The following is a 25,346-nucleotide window of genomic DNA, read 5'->3' on the forward strand; positions in this document are numbered from 1 at the left end:
AATTTAAAACATGTATTGTGACATAATGATGTTTTGGGGTGTTCCATTTATTTTCCTTCAATAGCATTTATATATTTCCCTTAGGCAGTCATCTTGATTGACTAACTGACTCATAATATGATATGTTGGCAGGTCCTGTATCTTTGACAAGTAGTTAACTTCTACTACTTTTCCAGATATAGATGTTTTCTAGAAGCTTTCATACTTTCTAAAGCACCATGAGAATCTTGTTTGTTCAACGTTGCCTCAGATCTTAGAAACCTAGAGTAAATTGTGCCTCACACAGCTCTTCAACATTATTGATTCCTAATGTTCTGATATAATTTTCCTTTGCTATTCATTCAAAACTTTTTTTTTAATTTTGAAAGGATTACATGTTTATAAAATGCTGAAAAGAAATGTACAGAAAAGAAATGTACAGAGAAAAGTCTGATCCACCGTTCTACAAAGTTAATGTCTCACACAACAATGCTATAATATCAAAATCAAGAAATGGACCTGGGTACAACTCATCTAGCTTATGTAGATTTTACAGATTGTACATTTACACATGTGTATGTGCACAACTCTGGAATTGTATCACATGTGTACACATTGCACAACAAATGCCATGGTCCAACTACTCAATCTTCCCATTACTACAAGAATCCCTCATATTTACCCCTGTAGTCAGTTATTAATTCCATAATTCAATTGTTTTTGTGAAAGAGTCAAGGATGGTTTGATCAGAAAAGAGTTTTCAATGTAATTTATCACATTAATATACGAAAATCTAAAGATATCATTAACTAGAGTACTAATAACATTCAATATTTTTCATATAGTAATAAGAAAACCATGTTTAATAGGTAACTCATTAACTTGAAAATATGTATGAAAAACATGATACAATCTTTGATGGAGAAACCTATTCATATTCCCATGAAGACAAAGAATAAGACAAAGATGCCAATTTTTACTCCTGCTGATTTAATATTAGTAGAGACCTTGGACAATGCTTTAAGAACAATTAAAATCATTAAAAACATAAGAAGTAGAAGAAAAAAAAGTATCATCATTGATGAATTTTTATCTTCTAAATAGAAAATCCAATGTTAAAAACTACCAGAACTATTAATAGTCTCAGAAAATGGCAAATAATTTATAAAAATCAGCATTTACCTTTATGTTAGTAAATAATAACAATAATAATAATAATAAATTATATGATATAACACAATGCCTCAAAATAATGATATACCTTTATTATGATTACATATATAACAAAAGTATACTTTATTAACATTTTAAGTGTACCATTTAGTACTAAGTACATTTACATTATCATAAAACCATCTCTAGAACTTTTTTATCTTTCCAAACTGAAACTGTACATGTTAAAAGTTGATTCCCTGTTTTTTCCTCCACATCAATCCCTAGCAAACACCATTCTACTTTAAGTTCCTATACATTTTACTACTCTGGATACCTCCTAAAAGTAAAAACATATAATATTTATCCTTTTTTCAGAGGCTAATTTTCCTTAGCATAATGTCTTTAAGCTTCAGCTATATTGTAGCATGTGTCTGAATTTGTTTTCTTTTTATGGCTGGATAATATTCGGTTGTATGTTTCCAAACACTTTATATATCCATTCATTTGTCTACTGGGTTTCTTTAATCTTTTGATACTGCAAATAATTCTGCTATGAATATGGGTGTACAAATATCTTTTCAAGTTCTGGCTTCTCATTCTTTAGAAATACATTCAGAAGTGGGATTACTGGATCACATGATGATATTATGTTTAATATCTTGAGGAGTCACCATACATTTTCCATAGCAGTTGCACCATTTTACATTCCCATGGCAATATACAAGGGTTCCAATTTCTCCACATCCTCACCAACACTTATTTTCTATCTTTTAAAATAATTTCCATACCAATGAGGGGGAAATGATCTCATGATTTGGGTGTGACTTTCCCTAATGATTTGTGATTTTGAATGTTCATGAGGTTATTGGCTATATATATTTTTTCATTGGAGAAACATAAATTTCTGTCCACTCCTGATTTTAAAAATTGGGTTTTTTTTATTGCTTAGTTATAGGAGTTCTTTATATAATAGGCTAGTATTTTCTCCCATTCCGTGGGTTGAATTTTCCCTGTGCTGATAGTTCCTTATGGTGATTTGACGTGTTTGATTTTGATGATGACCAATTTATCTATTTTTATTTTCTTAGTCATCATTGGAGGAAAGAGATTTAAGAAAGAGAGTGTGAGTTATTACAAAAGCAGTTGTGCTAACAAGTGGAAAAGATTCCAATAGGCCCCCCAATGGACAATTTGCAGTCATCTTTGAAAAGAGAAGAAATGATGGCAAGGACAAAGTTTAGATTTCAGTGATATGGATTGGAATCACAAAAGATGAGACAATGGCAGCAGCAATTTTAGACCCTAGTCAAGATGTTTAAAGAGAGATCAACAGTATAAATTTATGAGACCAAGGAACCAATTATCTTCCTTTCTCTCCATCATTTTCCACTTCTTACCCCAATTTTGGTACAATAGTAAGTTCTGAAAAATTAGGCAGCAGAAAACATTTCCATCTTCATTTATGGAAACTTTTTGCAAGATAAGGTCGGAAAGACCTGAACATATTAATATGCTTCAGGAAAAATCAAACAAAAAGAGAGGGAGCAGATAAAAGAAAATTGATTGAAGCCCTGACCCAAGAGTGATGGGTTGCAGGAGAAAAAAGTCATGGTTTAGATCTGGCATGAGGCAGGACTATCTTCTAGCTCAAGTGTAACAGAGTTAAAAATTGAGAGGGAAAGGGAACAGAACACTGCATGTGTGAGGGAGGCAGGTTCAGGAGGTTGATTGGTGGAATTGCCCTCATTTCTCTGTGAACTAGGGCACAGGGTCCTCTGCTGAAGGGGAGGTGTTAGGTTAGGAGTTCAGGAACACACACTAAAGTCAGGAATGGGGAAAATGGTCCTTTCTCCTTTCTTGAAATGGGACCAGTTTCTGGATGCTTTGTAAATGGCCATGTCTTAACACCATGAACTGTCTTCCCTGTGGTAAAGCTTTCCTTCCAAGTAGAAAGCCTTGGCAAGCAACCTGTCACAGAATTCCAACTGAGTGCTAAATGCATGTTTTTCTCTACAACTTCCCCAACAACCACTAAACTGATGGCCTTCCAACCCACTTCATCACAACATCTTGCCAGGCTTTGGAAATGGCATGAGCCACAGCCGTGTTCTCTAGCCTACCTGTCTCACTCTAGGGCTGGTCACTTACTAATTCTGAACGCCAATGTCATAGCTCTTGTTAAGGCTACATCCAGGCAAAGAAGATATAACAGTCATTAAAAAAAAAAAAAAAATCATTCCTTCACTAAGAAGTTTCTTTCTAAAATATGTCTGATTACTCTGTTATCTTCTTTAAAATGTAGACTCCACATCCCAATTGGGATAAAGGCACGATCTTATGGTGAGCTTCAGACCTTCCATGGCCTGACCCTCTGTGCACCCCAGTTCCATCCTATAGTGAGTGGAGCCTTACTCTGGCAATCCCCTGAGCTTCTACATAGACCGTTCTCTCTGCCTACATTCCTCACTTGATCAGGCCAAGGTACACTCAGGCCTCACGTCTCAGCTTGACTGTCTTCCCGGAGTTGGGCCCCTCCATGTGCTCCCACGAGTTCTGAGTTGCTGCTTTTCAATGGCCTCTTATCTGTCCTTCTCCCTCTGTATTTTAAGTCACACCAGGTCGGAGACTCTATCTGAATAGTCACTCTTCTTCCTGAAGGACCTTACACAGAAGGCCCGGAACATAATAGGAACTAAGAAAAAAGGAACTAAGAAAACATTTATTGAATGAAATCATGATCCTACTGAATTCGTGAAGAAATTACATAAAAGGAGAAAGACTGGACTTTGGTGGGCTGATCCAGTTTGGGGACCACCTTTTACTTGCTGTATGACCTTGAAATATTACACTTCTCTGACCTTATTTTTCTTAGTTGTAAAATGGTGTCAAGCTTAACTACCCTACCATGTCGTTGTCAGAAGTAAATAAAAGAGTGTGTATGTGTCTAGCATAGCAGAAAGCACAAAAATAGGACAAAGTAAACAAGTAAAATGGTTCATACTTATTAAGCAATTATTCTGTGCTTGACATTGGGCTAAGCAGATGGGCACCATATTTTTAGCACTGATTTTTGTCATTTTTTTCATGATCAGGGGTATGGAGCGCAAAGTTGCCTGTTCTTCCTGCAGTCCACGGTGATAGCGGAAGGCAAGACTGAGAATCTTCTGGGTTATCATGAATGACTTTCAGGTGAGCAGGGGGTGTGTCCATCATTTCTCTTATATTATGTGGCCTTTGCATTGTGCTTGTGCAGAGCAGGAAGAGAAGAGATTCACATGGAGAAATGGGCTCTGAGCTGCTCTGCTCCCATGGGATTCACCCACAGAATATGCCCATTGAAAGCTACTACAGATATAGCCCTTTCTTCTGGAAGATTCCATCGATGTCAGGGTCCCCATGCAATGTAGCTGTTCTGAAGGAACAGCTGGGAGAGCGAGGGGGTTACAAAACAAATGGGTTTTGCTTCTGCATGAAAATTGGATAGAGGAGCATGCAGAGGGTGCCTGTGAGGGGTGCTAAGTGTGGTAACATGACCTTGGCTTCTAACTCTGACTCTGAGCTGACCTTATTCTGCCACCTCAGTCAAAATAATTTTTTCAATTAAGGTGTGTGTTCTCATCTGTCAACTAAACCTGCTAAGAATGCCCTTCACAGGAGCGTCCTCAGGAAGAGCTAATGAACAACTGGAAAATGTGAGAGGAGGAAAAGTACCAGGTGAATCTTGAATAACAAATCAGGACCTTTCTGTGCAAAGTCAAACTGGAAGACATCTAATTTGGAATCTTCCCGTGCTTGGCTATTTGCCGAAGGAGAAAGGATCACAATAAATGTATATATAAAAGAAGAGCTGACAGTTGAGAAACTAAAATGAAAAGTAACGACATAAACAATGTTGGAGATGCCTTCGAGGAGTCAAGTCCTCAGAAAGTTGAGATCTCAATTTAGAACATTTCTTTCTCTCTAATTGTTGTTCTGTGTGCGGCTGCAATATGATGAAATGGCCATAAACTTAGTGTGATAGGCTTGCAGAATAATTTAATTATAATTTAACATTTACTTTTATGCTATGCAATTACTTACATTGCTTTTTGCTGAAGACAATACATTTAAGCAGCTGTACACAATGAAAAAAATAGCTGACAGGGTCAATTCTAAAGTTATACTAAGGTTTATTTACATTCCTTTTTCACCCAGTGGACTTGAAAAATTAAGCAGCGTGAGACTGGTTGAAAAAAAATTAGACAAGTAATCAGGAACCTTGGATTCCACTCTAAATTTAGCTCTTTCAATTTTGTAGATTTTTTTTAATCTTTAGTGGGGTAAAACACAGTTTTCTTATTTGTAAATATTGTCAATTGATGGTCTGTATTTCTTTCATTCACTAACATTCTTTGAGAATGATTCATGCCTATAGAATCCAAAAAAGCTGTGTCATTTATGAGATTGAATTTCTCCCCAAAGCAAAGTCATCTGCCTATACTGATGTCTGCTTAATGGTGATGTGCAAGACTGATTTTCAATACTGGACTTTTTGCTCTGTCCTCCTAAGTTTGTGCTTTCGCTCTTCCTGGAAGTCTTCATCACAAAAGACATTTTCTTGTGCGCAGTTTTACTGCAAAATATCGGTTGCCTGGTTACAATGCAAAAATGGCTCCTTGAAAACACCACTTAGAGTTTCTTTTTCATTAAATATCAATTTCAGCTTCTCTGTGACTATAGCATTAACATTCTATGTTCATTTTGAAATTAACAAGGACAAATTTTATGGTCAACACATCCATTTTGACTTGCATAGTTTAGTATCTGGGGCGATTCTCCCAAGTAAACAAGCTGCTAGAAATTCTAAGTCCAGGTTATAACTTAAAGGTCTTTAGTTTAAAGCTTGCAGGAGACAGAATTTATTTAGCTTATTTATATGTATTTTACAGTAGAATAGCAAACATGTTTAAGACAGTTTCACTGAGGTAAAGTTGATACAAAAATTCATCCATTTAAAATGTACAATTTAATACTCTCAAATACAGTCTCATGGTTATACAGCCTTCACTAGACATCTAACTTTAGGACATGTTCACTGCTCCTAAAAGAAACCCCCACACCATCAGCCAGGCCTAACCCATCAATCCCCATCTCCTCAAACCCTACTCACCCCTAAGCAACAGTGAATCGACTTTCTGCTTCTTTGGACTTGCTTATACTGGAAATATTAAAAAAGGAATTGCAATATGTAGTCTTCTGTTATTTGATTCTTTCAGTAAGCAAAATACTACCAAGGATCTATCATGCAATAGCATATATTGGTACTTTCTTTTTATTTCCAAATAATATTCACTGTATGGATATGGACGTTCCACATTTTATGTATACATCCATCAGTCGATTAATATTTGATTTGTTTCCCTTTGGGGGCTATTAGGAAATGTTGCTATGAGTGTTTGTTTGTAACCTTTTGCATGGATGGGTGCTTTCATTTATCTTGGGTGTGTCCCTGGAGTACAATCGCTGGGTCCCATGGTGACTCTCTGTTTAACATTTTGAGAAACAGTCAGACTTTGTCAGAGCTGCGCCATTTTACATTGCCACTCGTAGTGTGTGGTGGTTCTGATTTCTCCACATCCTGGAAAATTTGGTGATTGTAGTTTTTATGATAACCATCTCTGAGGGTGCAGCGGTGTCCGTGTGGTTTCAAGTGCATTGCCCTAATGACAGTGATGCTGAGCATCTTTTCATGTACTCACGGGTCCTTTGTACACCACCTTGGAAAAATGTTTATTCAACTACTTTGTCAATTTTTCAATTGGGTTGTGTTTCTTTTTATTCTTGGATTGTAGAATTTCTTTGTGTATTGCATTTGTTATTTTCTCTTTGTTTCTATAATCACCAGCTTAGTAACTATGAAGTGTCCTTTAATTGTAGTTTCGATTTAATTGTGGTTATGGTCTATTTGAGAGAAACACCTATTCGAGTTCATTGCCAAGTTTGGGATTGCCTTGTTTGGGTTTTGTTGTTGAGTTGTTGGCATTCTTTCCATATTATGAACATTAAGCCATTATCAGACCTATGGTTTGCAAAACAATTCTTCTCATTCCGTAAGTTGTCTTTTCACGTTCTTGATAATTCCATTGATGCACAAAATGCTTTCTTTATGAAGTCCAACTTTTCCTTATTGTACTTTCTCCTTCCTTTTGTATTTTGTTTAAGAATTCATTGTCAAGTCAAAGTTTATAAAGATTTTAATTCTGGCTTCTTCAGAAAGTTTTATGGTTTAACTCATATTTATATGCTTGATGCCTTTTGAGTTTATTTTTAATCTGTTGTGGGGTATAAACCTAACAATTATTTTGCATGCAGAAATTCAGTTGTTCAGTACCATCTGCTGAAGAGACCACTCTCCTTAATGAAAGGACTTGGCACTCTTGTCAAAAATCATTTGTAAACAGAAAAATGGGTTTATTTTGGAACCCACAATTCTATGCCATGGGTCTATGTGTCTGCCTGTATATCAGTACCTTGATGCTGGTATACATGGACTACTTACTTTGTAGTACAGACCATCTGCATTCTAAATGAATTTCATCTTGTCTTCTATTTACCACAGAAGAGACTGTTGGAATTTTCATAGGGATTACATTTAATCTGTGTATTTCTTTTATGAAATTTAGCAATATTAAGTCTTCTTATGCATGCTAATGGAAATCTTCCTATTTAAAATATTTGAACATTGTTCTGTAGTTTTCAGCATAGAAGTCTTTTAGCTCCTTGGTAAATTCGTTTGTTGGTATTTTATTCCTTCAGATGGAATGGAATTTTATTCCTTCAGATACATGGAATTGCTTCCTCTTGGTACTTTTCAGTTTCCAGTCACAGCATATAGAAACACTTATTTTGTGTGTTGATCTGTGTTCTATGACTTTGTAAAGCTTATTAGCCCTAGTAGTTTTTGTTGATTTTTTGGGGGGGAGTGTGGAAATCCCTATATGTTCCTTAATAAGAACATTCCATCTGTGAATAGAGATAATTTTACATCTTCCTTTCCAATTGAAATGCATTTTATTTCTTACTCTGACTAGAGGTTGCAGTAGAATGTTCAAAGGTAGTGTCAAAAGCAGGCACCTTGTCTGCCCATTGGTCTTGTGGCTGAGGGGAATCTTTCCATCTTTCAACACTGAGTACGATCTTATCTATAGATTTTCTGTAAATGCCCTTATCATGTTGAAACACTTGCTTCTATTACTAGCTATGTTATAATTTTTGTTTTAGGCATCACATATTTTCAGGAACTTAAGAGAAGAAAAATAGTCAATTATCTTTGCAGAAATATTTACAATTTCTGTTGTTCTTCCTTCATTCTGCAAGAGACCATTTCCCTCTCTTGGAAGGGTTGCCTTTAGCATTTCTTTCAAAGCAGCTAAGCGGACTATAAATTCTCTTAGGCTGTCTCACCTCCATTCCTAAATGGCACTTCCTCTGCTGATGGGAATATTGAGTTCTGGGTTGACAGTTCCTTCTTCTCAGCACTTTAACAATGCTGTTCCAGTGCCCTTTGAGCTCTGTGGTGCCAGATGGGAAATTCACTGACCGTCTGACCATCACCCCCCATAGGTAACATCTCATTTCTCTTGAGCTGTTTTTAAATTTTTTACTTTGTCTTTAATTTTCAAAAATTTGATGATGAAGCTTCCGGGCATGGATTTCCTTATATTTATTTTAATTGGATTAGCTGACCTTTTTGTATCCATAAGTACTTAATCAAATTTGGAAAGTTTTTAGCCAGTATTTCTTCTAATTTTTTCTCCATCCATTATTTTCTCCTTTGCTTTGAGAGTCTGACTACACAAATATTAGACTAGCTGATGTTGTCTGACAGATGCATAAGGCTTTGTTTAATGTTTTTGAGATTTTTACTTTTTTCTTGTTCCAAGTGCATAATTGCTGTTAAAGGATCTTCAGTTCCCCGCCATTTTCTGTCTCCTCTATTAGACTGTTGACTCCTTCTAGGAATTTTGTTTTGTCTTGTCTTAGTGTTTGCACAATTTTGCTTTAAATTTTTATTTTGTTGTGAACCACTTATTTTCTTGCAGAACTTTCTGTATTTCCACTCCTTTAAAAATGTTCACCTTTATTTCTTGAAACTTCACTGTAATAGCTGTGTTGAAGTTTTTGTTATGAAATTCCAACATCTGTGTCATCTTGGGGTTGGCGTCTGTTGATTTTCTGTTATTTTGCAAGTTTATGAGTTTTTCCCGAGTTTTCCATATGCTAGTTAGTTTCAGATTGTGTTTTGGACACTTGGTTGTATTATGTTTTGAGACTCTGGGTCCCATTTAATTTTTGTGGATACCTGAGAGAGAGAGAGAGAGAGAGAGAGAGAGAGAGAACTTACACCCTGTTCATAGACCTGGGTAAGTTTAATGCTGAATGTCTCAAGCCATTTACTTCATGCTATAATTCTAAGTTGGTTTATTTTTCAAAAAAATTTCAGTTGCTGGACCCTATCCCGCGTATATGCCAGTCAAAGGTCTGTCTGGGATGTCGGTATTGGTCAAACTATGCCGTTAGGTTCTCAGAACCTTGGGCACGCTCTTTAGGGTCACGGTGTTGCTGTGCAGTTCAGGACTGAGCCACATAATTCAGACACAGTTTTACAGGGTTAATTTCTTGCATTATTTCCTCCGCCTGACACTTCATAACTCTAAAGGCCCTGATCTCTGTCCTTCATTTCCCTGCTCTGTTGTGAACATCCCACAAATGTGTCTGCCTCTGAGATCAAGCCGCACACTACTCCACGTCTTCAGGGTGATGAATCTTCTTGTCAGAGAGCAGGGTTGCTTTCCCTCTAAGTGTTAGGGACCTGCCAGCTTCCCCTGCTGCTGCCGTGTCCACTCTCCCACCCCTGCACAGCTTTGCCCAGGACTGGGATGGAGAGAATGGCAAACAAGAAAATAGACTCAGTGAATTTCCCCACTGTCTCTGAACCCCAGAGCTCCCTTTTCTGAGACTTAGACCAGACAAAGAATGCTTTCCTCTGCTCTGTTTCTGCCCTGGTAAGTATGCAATTCTGGACTCTGTGCCACTTTTCAGTCTGGGCTGGGAGGCACTTGGTCTTTAGCTGTACTTGATGGGAGACAGAAGAGAGGAGGTTTACTTTGATCTGAACTGGAACTGGAGCCTTAAATGTACTCTGGCAAATTTTATTAATGTAGACAATTACTTATTTCTGCCTGTCTCACTTGTTTTAGGCTTTTGTGTTCTAAACATCTCTAGAGAAATAGCACAGATTCTTTCTGGAAGAAAAGAATCCCTATAGAATAATATTCCAGACCCTCCTCTTCTAGTGTCTAGACTCATGATTTAATTACTTTGGCGCCACAAATTACTTCTTCATATTATTTCATTAAGTTTTAAGTGTATCTTCTTTAATTTTAACTCTGGAATATTATATCATTTTCCAAGTAGATAAATAGGGGAATTGGGAATTTCAGTATCTATTTAAATGAAGATTATTGTGAGTGTATGCATACATTTAGAAGCAATGGCATAATTAAAGTAAAGACAGGAAAATTTAAACAACTCTGTTCCATTAGAGAAGCAGGGATAATCCTTACCCATTTGCTATACATTCACATTTCATGGAGTTTGCCGAATATATGCTTCAAAGTAATATGTATATGTAGCTGGACTTGGTGGTGCATACCTGTAATCTCTGCAGCTCAGGAGGGTGAGGCAGGAGGATCATGTGTTCAAAGTCACCTCAGCAAAAGTGAGTCACTACTCTGGAAAGCAGTATGAAGATTCCTCAGAAAACCTGGAATGGACCCACCATTCGACCCAGTTATTCCACTCCTAGGTTTATACCCAAAGGACTTAGAATTAGCATACTGCAGTGACGCAGTCACATCAATGTTTATAGAAGCTCAATTCACAATAGCTAGATTGTGGAACCAACCTAGATGTCTTTTAATAGAATGGATAAAGAAATTGGGGTATATATATATATATATATATATATATATATATATGCAATGGAATATTATTTAACTGTAAAGAAGAATAAAATTATGGCATTTGCAGGTAAATGGATGGAGTTGGAGAATATAATGTTAAGGAAATAAGCCAATCCCAAAAAACCAAAGGCCAAATGTTTTCTCTGATAAGTGGATGATAATGCATAATGAGTGGTGGTGGGGAGGTGAGGGAAGGATGGAGGAACTTTGGACTGTGTAGAGGGAAATGAGGGGAGGGAAAGATGGTGGAATAAGACAAACATCATTACCCTATGTATAGGTATAATTACATAAATGGTGTGAATCTACATCGTGTACACCCAGAGGAATGAAAAGTTATACCTCATTTGTGTACAGTGGATCAAAATGCAGTCTGAGAAAAAAGAAAAAGAATTATTCAAGTCTGAAATCCATATTCCCACTGCACTATGAGAGCTATTAAATTATTCTGTAATGTTAAGGCCAAGGAGAAAAAAAAGTGAGGCACTAAGCAACTCAGTGAGACCCTGTCTCTAAGTAAAATACAAAATAGGACTGGGGATGTAGCTCAGTGGTTAGTGCCCCTGAGTTTAATTCCAGGTACCCCCTCAAAAAACTAACATGTATATGTAGAATGCTAATTTTTAGGCAGAAGTTTCTGATTGACCTGACATGCACACTAGAGTTTTTTCTCTAATGTTGTAGTCATACAACTTATTATATATATATTTTCATTTAATAATTACAGATTTACCAAAAAGTTTATGGTGTTTAATGCTAACAAGAATCAGTAAGTTGAGGTTTAGCTGCTAAATAAGTGTAAGAATATTGACTGAGATTTGAAGTAAAAAATATAAACTCATCACTGAAAAAAATGATATAGGCTTAACTTTATCTGAGTTTAAGAAGCAGAAATGATTTACAACTATGCTAATAAGAAGAGAGGTAAAGATTTTTCAGGATCTGAAATTTAAAGAAAAAACAAAACAAAACAAAAGAGGGTTATGTTTCCCTAAGGTGGGTATTTTTGTGGTAGACTATAACAAAGCAATAAAGGAATTGGCAATACTTGTATACCCAGTGGACTATTAAAATATTACTGTGACTGAGAACAAAAGACTTCAAAATTTCCCTAGCTTTCTTATTTAAATCTATATGGGAATACAGATTTAGAGCTAAATGGAGCAGGATCACACAGGGAGTCTCTGGAGGCAAGAGGACTATGAATATTGATGGGATTCACTTCTGTGTTGTGCTCTGAACAAATGACAACAGAGTAGTAAACAACTATTTCCTTGGAGATGCAAATAGATTCCATAGGCTGTGAACTGAGACTCACTCCCGCTTAGATCTTATTCAAGGCAAACAGTGTCTTTAGAAGGACGCACATACCCTAACAATTAGGCTGGATATGGCAAACCAGAAAAGAAACAGAATTACTTCCAACTCATTGTAACTATAAAGGAGACTGTTTCCTCCCTCACCAAATAGGTTAACATTATTTTTGTTCCACACTTGTAGAAACGGATGAGTTCATTCCAGGAAAGTTGCTTTCGAGTATTTGTCAAGATTTTCCTGGATCTGAATTCTGCCAGGGCTACCTTTCAGAGACAGACAGTGTTTCCTGGAAGATTCTCATGAATGTTGCTTTGACTGGTGTCAGAAATCTCTCTGGAGTCCACAGAGGTTCTGCAGTGACCATCCAGATACATGCTGTCACTAAAGCTTCAAGAACAAGAGTGGAAAAAGAGCAAATTTATTCACGAGACAGACGAAAGAAGTGAATCTGTGTATTGTTTTATTTCCAAGGGAGAAAACAGTCTCAAAGTCTATTTTGAGTTCTCTGAGGACAGAAGTCACATATTTTTCTCTGTGTTTCTAGGATCCAAGCTGAGTCCTAAAGACAGAGGCAAATCGAGAGCCCCTACACAGTACGTGGCAGCCTATCGGGGGACTCAGACATCAAATGCAGTAGAATGGAAAGGTTCCTGTTTCCTCTTGAGAAGACCACTGTGTTTCCTTGAGAGGGATTGCTGTGTTCTTGGGGGAGGCAGTGAAACCTCAGTGAATATGCACAGTGATAATGGATGACTTCCAGATTGCCGTCTTTGAAGCATGGATTTGTTTTCTAGCAGTAGGGCTTCAGGGTTCCCCAGCGAATGGTACAAGCTTGCTGAAGAGCAGGGACAGAAGACCAAAGAGCAAGATGGAACAGGAGTCAGAACTGTACCACTAGTAAACTTTTTCTCTCTTCCTGACATGAGACCCTCATTTTCTTCTCCAACTAAATATTTAAAAGTATTTACAAACATTGCTGAAGGAGGCAATCTTTTGTCAGCCACCTTGGGAGCAACCATGAGTCCATCTCGATCTGTTTACACACTGACATCACAGGGGCTGTGTACACCTTGAATACCACAGAGCGTTACCCATCTTGATGCACGACGTTCTTAGTAACAGTGGTGACAAAGATTGATATATTTTCTCTGTCCACACATTTGAGGCTTCAGCCTTAGATTCTGCAGATTCTGTTGGACAGTGTCGATTTCATCAAAATGTCCTGAAGCATTTCTCTGTACCTCCTGTCAAAACTGGGGCCATCTCAGCTCTTCCAACTTTTCCCATACCTCCGCTCCTGGTAGCTCAGCCCTGCAAAGATGCTGTCAAACATGCTCATGCTCTCACGTTCTCAGTGTCTTTCCAAGATGCAGCCCAGTCCTGATGTGCTGAGGGTAGAGTTGGCTCTTTGTATCTTCATGCATTTGCAACCAGCCAACCTAAATGTGGACCTATTTTCAATATAGATGTAAATCCTCGACATCATTCATTTTTCTCTTTACTTTCACCAAATCATTACTGTTCTCCCTTACTATATTAGTCAGGTTTTTGTCACTGTAACCAAAATACCTGATGAGACAAACTTGGAGAAGGAAAGGTTTATTTTGGCTCATGGCTTCAGAGGTTCAGTCTGTGGTTAGCCAGTTCCATTGCTGTGGACCTAATGTGATGTGGAGCATCATGGTCAAAGGGCAAGGTGGACCAAAGTTACTCAGCTCATGGAAGCCATAAAGCAGAGGGAGAGGGAGAAAAAGGGAACTCAAAGAAGATGGTCCCTCCCAGGGCATAAAGTTACAACCTACTTAGTTTATTCAAACTAAGATGAATGATTAGGTTACAGCTCTTACAACCCAATAATTTGCCCTCTGATTATTCCTGCATTAACACAGGAGTTTTTGATGGTTACCTCCTATCTAAACTTTGACATTCCATCCACCATACCCCACCAAAGTCCATGCCCATCTTGTAATGTAAAATTCGTTTGTCCCCATAGTCTTAACAGTACCAGCACTGCTGAAAATTTAAAGTCCAAAGTCTCACCTGAGACTCAAGGCAAACTCTTAGCAGAGAACCCCTGTAAACATCAAAAGCAAGTAACATATATCCAATAAACAGTGACCTAGAGTAAACATTCCATTCCAAAAGGGAGGAATATGCCATAAAAAGAAGGGTCAGGGTCAAGCCAAAACCTAAGTCCAGCCAGGCTAACATTTCCTGTAGCTCCACCTCCATCATCTGAGGCACATGGTATCATGGCATTCTCTCCAAGGGCTTGTGTAATCCCATTCCACCTCTCTGGCCCTGCTGATTTTATTCACTGTCTGTGGCTTTCTTGGCAGATGTTCCACATTACTGGCATATCTTAATTTCATCTTTGGCTTTCTCCTCACAGCTTCACACATCACCCTTTCTGGCACAGTCCGCAGGGATTCTGATCATAATACACTTTGTCTAGCTCCCCTGGTTTTCTTTGAAAATATTGGTGGAAGCCTCCATTACTTCCAAACTCCAGCATCCTGAATTTCTGCAGAGCCAGCTTCACACAAATGATGCCAAGTTCTGTTGTCAGTTCAGATAGTAGCTGGACCCAGTGGGGGGACAGCTAAAGTGGTCTCTGAGTGACTGAATGATTGAGCATGGTGAAACAATTTCCTAGGCCTCCCTGTGTGAGAGGAATGCCCCCATGGTTTCAAAGCAATTTTTATGTTCACACCCTGGATTGGTCTTGCCAATTCCTCAGATTCCCTCATGCCTCCATTTCTAGTGTCTCTGTGCAAAGTACTTAGCATCTCTTTAGTGATGATAATCTCTTCAACAACCACTACTTCTTTGGCCCCAGTTATACTTTTCTGGTAAAATTATGTTTTAAAAATCCTTCTGCTTTGCTATCTGCTTCTAATTCTCACAGAAAACCTGGCTAAATGCTTTTAGCAATATCCATGCCACTGCCTAAATGCTCTGATGTCTGAAATTTCTTTCACCAGATTAATTAGTCCATTACTTTTAAATTCAGCCTCATACCAAGTCTCAGGACATATGCAAAATGCAGGCAAGTTTTCTACTAGAATGTAATACAAATGGCCTCTAGTCTGATTTCCAGCATAATTTCCATTCCCCTCTGGAACCTCGTGAGTATAGTCTTTACTGCCTGCATTCTCATCCACATTTTTCTCTTGAGTTCCCACCAGGATTTCCCATTAAGCTCTTCTTACAACATTCTAAACCTCCTGTCTACATCTCTGAACTTCTCCAAAAATTTTTTTGAATCAGTTTCCAAAGTTTCTGAACCACATGGTCAAGTTACTCACAGCCACTACCTCACTTCTCTGTACCATTCTGTGTTAGTTTTGTTGTTACTGTGGACATAATACCTGACAAGTCCAACTTAGAGGATAAAAACCTTATTTTGGGCTCACAGTTTCAGAGGTTCATTCCAGGATTGGCTGGTTCCATCATAGTCAAATGGAGAGGTGGAGGAAAGTTACTATGCTCATGGTGGCCAGGAAGCAGACAGAGGGGGAGTAAAAGGGGCTGCAGGAAGAAGCATCCTTCCATGGCACACCTCCTCCAACCATGCCCCACCTGCCTACTTCCACTCGGTCAGTCCATTCATACAAGGATGGAGTAATTAGGTTACAGCTTTCAAAATTCTGTTGTTTCACACCTGATTATCTTTGCATTAATACAGGAGATTTTGGTTGTCAACTGAAGTCCAAACCATAGCACTGGCCTATTCCCAAAACTTCAAAGGTGTTCTCTGAGAAAGTTGTGGTCATTGTTTAGATCATCCTCATCCTCAGTCACTTCTCTGGTCCTTCTTGGCCTGCTATCCTTACCTGAACACTAGCTCTTCCTTCAGGAATTCACTGTCCTTGCAGTTTCCCTAAAAGAGGAAGTCTTTCATTCTCTCAAACTGTATTTATATGTTGGCTTGTGGTTTTAATCTATTGCCAGAGTTTGCTAGCGCTCTTGACTATTCATTTTCTTCTTCTGTGATAATAGAACACTCAGTTTCAGGCTGAATCAGAGTTACCTCAAGTAAGGACATTTCCCAGAATTCCTTATATGATTAGGTAGCATAAGACAAAGTGGCTAAGGGCGTGATGGTGGAGCTGGACAGCAGTGACTTGGGGAATGGAGACTACAGATGGCACAGCAACCAGAAGGAAGAAGACTTGGTCCTGATACAGGGAACACTCTAACTCCTTTGAATTGCTTATTTTGCACTTCCAGTTAAGAAAGAAACTCCTATCTTGTTACTGGATTTTTTGTCGCCTAACCCCAACTGAAACAATCAGTATACTTCTCAGGCACTGCTTCACCTCTATTGGTAAAACCAGTGTGCTTTGAGACTCCTGCCATTCACCTAAATGATCTTCCAACATCCTGTTGCTGGTGTCTCCTGACCTCGCTCCCTCACTCGAATTCTTTGAAGACCTGAGCTGCTTCTTTCCAGGTTTTTTTCCTCGCTCATATTCTGGTGAAATGACTTCCAAATCCATGTAGACAATTTATTTACAACACTTTTTTTTTTTCAGTTTCTTGTCCTTAATTCTTGCAACCTCTTCCATTTGTATTAATCAGGATAGGTAAGCTATGTGAGAGTAATGACACCCCCATCTCAACAGTTTACAATAACAAAGGTTTTGGGTTTTGCATATATTATAAAACATTCATGAGTTATCCTCAATCTATTGCTCATGCTGACATGACATTCTCTAATTGAAACACTATTGCTTTTATGTGAAAGGTAAAAATAGAGATGGTAAACCATGTGCTGGATCTTATAGCTTTGGATTCAAAGTGACACACATCCTTTACAGTCAATTTCATTGGCTAAAGTAATACAAGTGGCTAATTGAAATATCAATAGAGTAAGAGGTGGCCAACTTTAGTAAAGAATAACATATGTGGTATATCACATGAAGACCTATATTATCATACCATAATACCTTACATTGCTATGCACATAATACATATATTCAATAAATATTTATAGGCTGATCAATTGGAATATCAATTGATATTTTAAAAATCATTTAATTAATTTTGAATATATGTGGGTTATCCAATTCAGACTTTTATCAAATTTTGAAACCATTTCTAGATCATCCCAATAAGTGTCTACTAACATTTTCCAAAAACTTCTTAGCAAGGAGTTTATATCTCACATTAACATTTCATTAATATTTATTAATCACCATTCATATTCATTTTCATTAATATTTATTTTTACGTACAAACAGCTATTTCAATGGCACTTTGGAAGAATGGAGGTAAACCTCTGTCATTTTAAATTTGGAAATCCCTGTGCATTTTTAAATATCTCAGTGTTAGCCCTTCTTTGTAACAAACTGCACTTTGTCTCCCTACAACCTGTTTATTTTGGTTCTTCACTGAGTTTAGAGATGAAGACCAGGCCAGTGATGAGAGTTGTTTGAGAAGCTGAAGAGCACCCACCCTTCTAGAGGAGATCATTGTACTCACTTGGGGTCAACATTTCAGTCCAGTAAGTTACTCTCTGATCCTGCCATGAGTTCATGCCTTCTCTACTATGGAAATGCATTTCAATTAAAAGCAAAACAAAATCACAATAATGAGCTAATCAAACATGTCTGTGTGGTATGTCTGCCCTGGAGTTCCCAGATGACCACAATGTTAAACTGACCTAGCTTGACATTGACTCCTCCTCTCTCAGCCTTGTTGTCTCACTGCTTAGTTATGTCTTTCTCAAAAAAAAAAATAAAATTGATAGAAGCCAGGCATGGTGACACAGGCCTGTGATCCCAGAGGCTTGGGAGGCTCAGGCAGGAGGATGGTGAGTTCAAAGCCAGCCTTGGCAAAAGCAAGGCACTAAGCAACTCAGTGAGACCCTGTTTCTAAATAACATACAAAAAAGGGTTGGGGATGTGGCTCGGTGGTTGAGTGCCCCTGACTCCAAACCCCGGTGCTCTCCAAAAAATTTTGATAACAAAGAAATAAACTTTTGAAAACAGAAAAGTCAGGAACAAGGGAGTATCTTGTGTGTATCCTAGGTTCCTGATTTGTGAGTTTCTTAATAGCATGGCCAGGGACAGAGGGATTGTGCCCATGACAGAAAATTCCACCCCAGTGGAGCTGTGCTGGAAGGAAAAGGAATGGACGCCTGGCATGCCCCTGGTGTCTACCTGAGTATGGCTGTTGATAACGCTTTTCTTTTGTAAGTCAGAGAATCTAAAGAAACATCAATAGCTTGGTAGCATTTGAGAACTTCCTCTTGCTAAGACCGACAATGAGCCCTGTTTGTTTAATATTGCTCCTGCACCTGTGGATCTATTACTTCTACTGTCTCAGTGGGTTTTCCATGTGTCTCCAAAGACCTCTTGAGACGTTATTGTGGTGTGTGTGTGTGTGTGTGTGTGTTTTTTCTAGAATTGACTATACAATGTCTCCTCTGCTTATTTCAAGCACGTGGCTGGCTTTGGAGAGCATACTTTCCCGTTCTAAGAGCTCACAGCTCTGCATTCTGGGATTATGCTGTTAGTCAATCTCTGAATCACTAGTCAGTGGTTTCTGGACTCTGTCTTCTCATGTTAAAAACTAATATTTCCTTATTCATCTCTGGAATTTATCAGATTTCTCACAATTCAGCAAATAGTAATAATCATTGATTCTATAAATCATCTCTAACGATTTTGTCTCCTGGAGTGTAATTAGAACCCAGGATCTTGAATTTGCTTATAAACAGTTTGATGCTCTTGTATTATTTTGATGTTTGATTTTGTGTTTGTTAATCAGATTCTTATTTAAACCCCTGGGTGTTAGGCTCCTGAATTGGGGATAGAGCAATAACAATTAACTAGAAGTTCATTTTGCTTTCTAGGATTCAAGTCACAGTAATAATGATTAACGCACTTGTGAGTTGCATAGTTATAAAAAATGTTAGCAAGAAAACTTAATAGCAGTTGCTTTGCTTTGATGTGTCTGAGGACTACATACCAACTGTTTGTTACTAGATGCTCATTTTTTCCTCATAATGACAAGACGTTCAGTTTACAGAAGAGGAAGCTTCTACCCCAAGAGATCCAATGAGTTATCAAAGAACTCACAACTTGTAAAGAGAAGTATCAATATTCAAACCTAAAGTATGTATTTACATCAGATTATTGCCCTGGTTTCTTTACCTTATGTCATTTGAAATTCTGTTCCTTATTAATCCAATTGATTAATTATCAGTTTTGGTTTTAAGGGCATTCTTAATGGAGAGGCCGGGGTAAAATAAGTAATACTAGTTTTCCATCACCTACAGATATACCTGAATACTATGGATATACCGTACTGCACACTACTAATAGAAACCTAATACTACATTACTCTCTGCCAATATGAAGGCCACATGAATATCCCCCTTCTCCCAACTAAACATACCTGGAAATACCCTTTATGCCATTATTTGTCCTCAGATTCATTCGCAACTGGTTTTCAGATTTCAACATCTTCCCAAGAACTTGTGGGGATCCCCCACTTCAGATTTTGAAGTGTTCCTTCTTTCAGTTCTTCCTTTGTTCTTTACTGAAATGCCCAAGACTTCCCTGGTCAGCCAGTCATGACTTAGATGTCGTCTGTCACTCTGGTTTATCCTTATTAGGATGATCGATAATCATTACAATTTTCTTTAAATTGAAATATTTTTCCTCCGAGTATATTTGATAATTTGCAATAATCCCTCCTGTCCCCTAAACATCTGGAAATCAATTGTTCTTAAATCTAAAATGTACCTGAGGCCAGACCTAGAGTTCCCTTCCTTGGCTAATGTGTCAAGATATTTTTCTGTAAGTAGCTTCCTGCCACTTTCATTTCATGGATATTTATTTTCAATAGTAATTAAATTTAGAACAGCATTAACTTTTGTTACATCCATTGCCTCACGGGGCATAAAAAAGTTAGCAAGAAAACTTAATAGCAGTTGCTTTGCTTTGATTAATACAAGATTTCCAACTAAATCTAAATTTGTGAAATTTTCCAATTCTTGGTGGCTACCTTTGTTATGAAAAACTATCTTATTTGGAAAACATACTTCATTGAGTCGATCTCCGTCATAGTCAGTAGCACCAAAACTATCCTTAATGAAGTGAATATGGTTTTTAAAGTCAGTAGAGTACTAGACAAGCCTGATATCAAATTCCTCTTGCCATTCTAATATCTTTCAGAGGTAATGAGTCTTCTGAGTTTTTTTATCTGCCTTGAAATGGAATCAAATGGAATAATGTGAAAGAGGTATTTTTCAAAATAGTCTAGAAGTTAATCTAATGGCAATAAAAACAGAGTCTCTTGTGCTTTTTTTCCCTTTTGATATCTTTACTTAAATGACTCTCTACTAAGCTAAAATCAGCCTCAGGCAGTCATTTGTTTTTGTTTTGTTTTTGACTTTGTATCAAACACTAGCTTTAAGGAATATTCTAGAACTTTGTTATTTCACCAGAAGTCCTTAGTTAAAATATATTGGTGTGCCTTTTTATGTGTAAAAATTTAAAATGAGGCAGTATTTTACTAAGTCCAAGATGCCTAAATGCCTACTGGTATCATAGAGTAATTGTCATGACAAATCTGTTTCCTTAGGACTCAATTACATGGAGAGCTCTGTGAAATTCTGTGAAATCACAACATTCTTTCAAATATTTATATAAAAGTACATAATTTGTGGGCTTATATGCCTTGGATCACATAGACCTGTGTTTGAGTTTTGGCTCTGAATATACTGGGCTGTGTGATCTTAGGGAAGTAGTTATTTTAATTCTCTGAGGCTCAGTAAATCTATCTTAAAAAGTAGTGATGAAAATCTTCAGTTGACTACCAGGAATAAGTGAGATATTGTCATACATTGTATAGCCAAAATTCTTTGTCGCCTGTTAATTGCTATAATTATTCTTTAAAAGTATACTAACAATACTACTGCATAATTAGGTGTCCACAAAAAGTTACTGCATAACTCCAGGGGGCCATTTCCAGAGCATTCTTTGTGAATGGCACTTGCGGTGAGCCTTGGTTTGGCCACCAGTGCCTTGGGTCCAGACTCCCGTAACTCACAAAGATAGAGTCAGTGTCTGCTAGCAGACTGGCACCTTGCTAGGTGGCAGAAAACAGACACATAGGGCCCAACGGAGCACATCTTTTAATTAAAAAAAATATAGAGAATTATGCTAAAGAAAATCCAGAAGCAAGACCCTTCGTTTTCACACCCAACTCCTCAGTCCCCATCTGGGAAAGACTTCTCTCTGGATAGAGGAATAGGGTGTGTGGTGGGGATGGGCAGAGGGTAAGTGTCATGCCACAGTCGGGAGAGAAAAACTGCCTCTCTACAATCCCCACTCATGATTTTTTAGCAAAATGCTGTGTGAAGCACAACTGCTTAGAGAACCTGAACTCAAAGTATGAACAAGGATTCACTTTCTCTTGAGATATCTATCACAGAAGGTCCACCATGACATCACCCGTGGCTTATTGGTACATTCAGTGAAATACAGCTCTGGCACTTAGAATAATTGAGCAGCAATTTAAATCTTTACTGCAGTCTTCAGAGAAAATGCCAAAAGGGATTGCGTTCCTACAGCATAACTTCTTCATTTATTTTTTCTTTATATCTTTCTCTTTCAGTATCTCAAAGCTATGGGCAGGTGGGGAGAGAGGAAATGTTCTTTCCATTCCATTTATTTAAGGCATTGGAATTTTATAGGAATTGGCTTTATTTACAGGTAGAATGAGAATAAGAAGTACTGTAGGAGAGGATGCTGTTTTAAAAGTTCTCATTTGCATGCATTATTGAAGTCCACGTGGTTGGTGGGCTAAGCTGGTATGTTCCCTTTTTATCCAGTGCAAGTTAAACTTAGCAGTCTTGTATTACAAATTGCTTTTCTCCCCAAAGTCTTGTAAAACATACCATAAACTAAAGTTTAAATAAAACAAACTGCTGTACTTCTTTTTGACTCCTAACCCTAAAAACTCAGGAAAAAATATATACACTTTGGGATAGGGAGCAGATAATTAATGGTTGCCTGTAATTCTGAAGCCGAGCAGGTTCAATCTGGGTAATTACACCAAATCAGGCAGAAACACTATTATCAACTGTTAAATGCTATTGTACAACTAGGCTTTTTACCTTTGTTTTTCCACTTGAGATGAGACATGACACCTTAATTGAATATATCCTTAAGTTGATGACAAATTTTAAAATATACAAAAGTACTTTCCCCCTACTGAGTTCTCAAGAACAGTTCTAAAAGTAGCTGAGACCTATCTCACTAGTCTACAGATAATGATGTATTTTACCTGATCTTTCTAAATTCTCTTTGGAAGGCACCAGCTTCCTCTATATTTATAATTCATATTTTAGACTTTTAAAAATTGCTTTCAAACTTTTACTTATTTTATTCATATTCATTCACAGTTCTGAGTCAGTTCCTAGTCTGAGAACAAGATGGAAAAAAGGCAGAACATACCAGAATTAGCCAGAATACGAGAAACTGTTTGCCCCCAAAACGTTTGTAGTTGAAGACACTGAAACTTATAAAATTCAGTTTTCTTTTTCTTTATTTTAAATCATGCATGTTGCTTGTAGCCAATCAAGAGCTAATACCTGATTTCCATCAATTAACATATTTTTTAAAGATTTGGGGTACGGAGCTCAATCTGATAGCAGTTTGATAAGAATTGATACTGTGAAAACTGTTCAAATTATATCATATAATGGGGATTTGATGTCCCTCATTTAAATTTTAATTGTTGCTCAGTAGTCATAGTTACTTTGAAAACACGTGAAGCAAAGAGTTGGGATAGTATAGGCAAAGAGAGACAGAGAAAGGGAGGGCAAAGGAGAGAGAATAGGTTCAAAAAGTCGTTTTGGACCAATAAACATGGATTCTTGTTTATAAGTGGCTGTCTACATAGATATAGATGAGATGAAGAATATCTCATGAGGGAAAGCTTAGACTCCTCCTCTAATTACTCTCCTTACTTCATGTTTTAAAAGTACTTATGTTCTAAGTGCTTTAGAGTAAAATAAGATCAGATCTCTCTTCAAAAACCTTCATTCAAAAGATGAAGGAAATAACTGATTAGATCAAAGTAGACTACACATGAAAATAATGTGCTTGTCATTTCATCCACTGATGTTTACTCCGGAAAAGTTAAAGAACTGGCTTGTGGGGAGAAGAGAGAGAGAGAGGCTAAAGATGGACCTATAGAACCAGTGAGAATATTCCAGATAGAACACTGCTTTGGGAAAATTTTAGTTCCAGATTGTATACACATTTAACTTGCAGTGATGTGGAACCATCTAATCGAAACAGACTAACAGGCACAGAGAGATCTGGCTCGTAATCTGGTGACTTCTAGTTAGTCATTTAGATTGTGCAAGTTTCCCAAGGGACATTTCAGCAAAAGGAGGACAAAGGGTCAAGAACGAGAACATAGAGCATTATTCTCAAATGAGAATACAAATCTAAGATGTCTGGAAAATGCACCCAAGAAGCACAGGAATTGAAAGGGAAGACGGAAATGAAGGTAATGTCTCCAATGGTCAAGGCAGAAGAGCAGTCTGTGGTGGCCACCCTAGGCGAACCTGAAGTTCCAGAGATGGGTTGGGGGCTCAGTGCTGCTACCCAGCATGTTGGAGGTCCCTGGGGCCCCACAATGCATGCTCCACTCCCTCCTCCATGCAGATGAACTTGACGTTGTAACCCCCTCTTCTGGTCTGAGCCCATCTCTTGATGTTCTACATCATTCAGAGTTAAAACAAAGGATTGCAGATATGATCTCAAATGTTATACCCTGAATGGCTATAGACAGCTATCCAGGATAGATATTGAGCTTTACCGCAATCAGATCTCTAACTGAAGGCATAGATATTTTATGAGTGATGCTTCATCCTCCTCTTGAGTCATCATTGCCTAGTGCTGTGCTGGCTTTTGCTGTCTGATCTCTTCTTTCGTGGTCCGTTATGACAGTGTATATTGTAGATTTTCTTCCTCCATGCTTAGATCTCATGGGTAGCTTGGGCATTTACCCCATTTAACTTCATTTCATGGGAAAGAAGCAGATACAACTAGATTCAATACTTTGCCAAAAAACACAGTTCACTGGCTTCAGAGACTGGTCTAAAATTTCCAGAATGACATTATGAGTTAACTACAATTTATCATACTTTAAGTGCATATTTATACTCTATTAAGGACAGAGATATTTTATTGGAGGATAATAATGGCTAGATCTCAGCTTTAACATTACTGTATGAACTTAGATAATTTACTTCAACTTTCAGCCTTTCATTTTTTTTTTTCATTTATAAAATAAACATAAGGTATTTCTTTAATAGAGTTGCTGTGGAAACACACATGAACTCTGAGAAAACTTTCTCCAAATAGCAAGCAGTTGATACAGGTGAGTTACATTAGTATTCTAGTTATTTTTCCTTGTTTTGTACAAAACAAACTTTAGATTTTTTTGAAGAATGCATAATGTTGTGTACAATTAGAATAATTAAATTAAACTATGTTCCTGAGAAGTTGGTAGATTTAGAAAATTTAAGTGTGCTTCTAGTTCTGCTGTTTATTACCCAGGTACACCTGGGAAGTCATGAACCTCAGTTTCTTCTTTTCCAACAGAAGGCAGGAGATGATTTCTGACTCCTGATATGGCTGTGTAGGTCAAACAAAAAACATGTCAGAAAGAACTGTGTAAATAATAAAATGTTGTGTATATGCAAGGCACTATTTTTCTACTTTGACCCCTCATGGGGCATTAAATCCAGTGGAACTCTGAAACATAAAATTATTGCTTAAAATAGAATGTCTCAGCAGGTTGGGGTGACAGTATTCTTTTTCTCTTGTTTGTAATTCCTGTACCTGATTTCACTCT

The sequence above is a fragment of the Sciurus carolinensis genome, chromosome 9 (assembly GCF_902686445.1).
Source record: "Sciurus carolinensis chromosome 9, mSciCar1.2, whole genome shotgun sequence".
Classification (NCBI taxonomy): domain Eukaryota; kingdom Metazoa; phylum Chordata; class Mammalia; order Rodentia; family Sciuridae; genus Sciurus; species Sciurus carolinensis.